A 292-nucleotide genomic window follows, 5' to 3' on the forward strand; every position below is an offset into this window, starting at 1 on the left:
CAGCAGCAGCAGCAGCAAAAAAGAAAACAACAACCAGACAGCTCGCTAGTGCAGCAACCGCCACAGAGAAAAAATAAACGCAGCAGCAGCAGCAGCAGCAGCAACAGCAGCAGCAGCAGCAGCAGCAGCAGCGGGGAGACGACCAAAGCACAAATAGAGAGTAAGAAAATCAAAAAGAAGGGCAGTGCTGCTGCTGCTGCTGCTGCTGCTCCTGCTGCAAGTGCAGCAGCAGCAGCAGACTCGTTGCCTAAGCAGAAGCTGCAGCAAAAGAAGCAGCAAAAGAAGCAGCTGA

General features: G+C 53.1%; 1 protein-coding gene across 1 annotated transcript in view; it reads left to right on the top strand.

Moving 5' to 3' along the window:
* EMH_0046840 (uncharacterized protein) overlaps nt 1–292 on the top strand; it is a gene marked incomplete at both ends in the record, with an annotated part of 3283 nt that overhangs the window by 2661 nt on the left and 330 nt on the right. The window lies entirely within an intron of this gene.

This window comes from Eimeria mitis, genomic scaffold, assembly GCF_000499745.2.
Source record: "Eimeria mitis Houghton genomic scaffold, Emh_scaff1982, whole genome shotgun sequence".
Taxonomy (NCBI): domain Eukaryota; phylum Apicomplexa; class Conoidasida; order Eucoccidiorida; family Eimeriidae; genus Eimeria; species Eimeria mitis.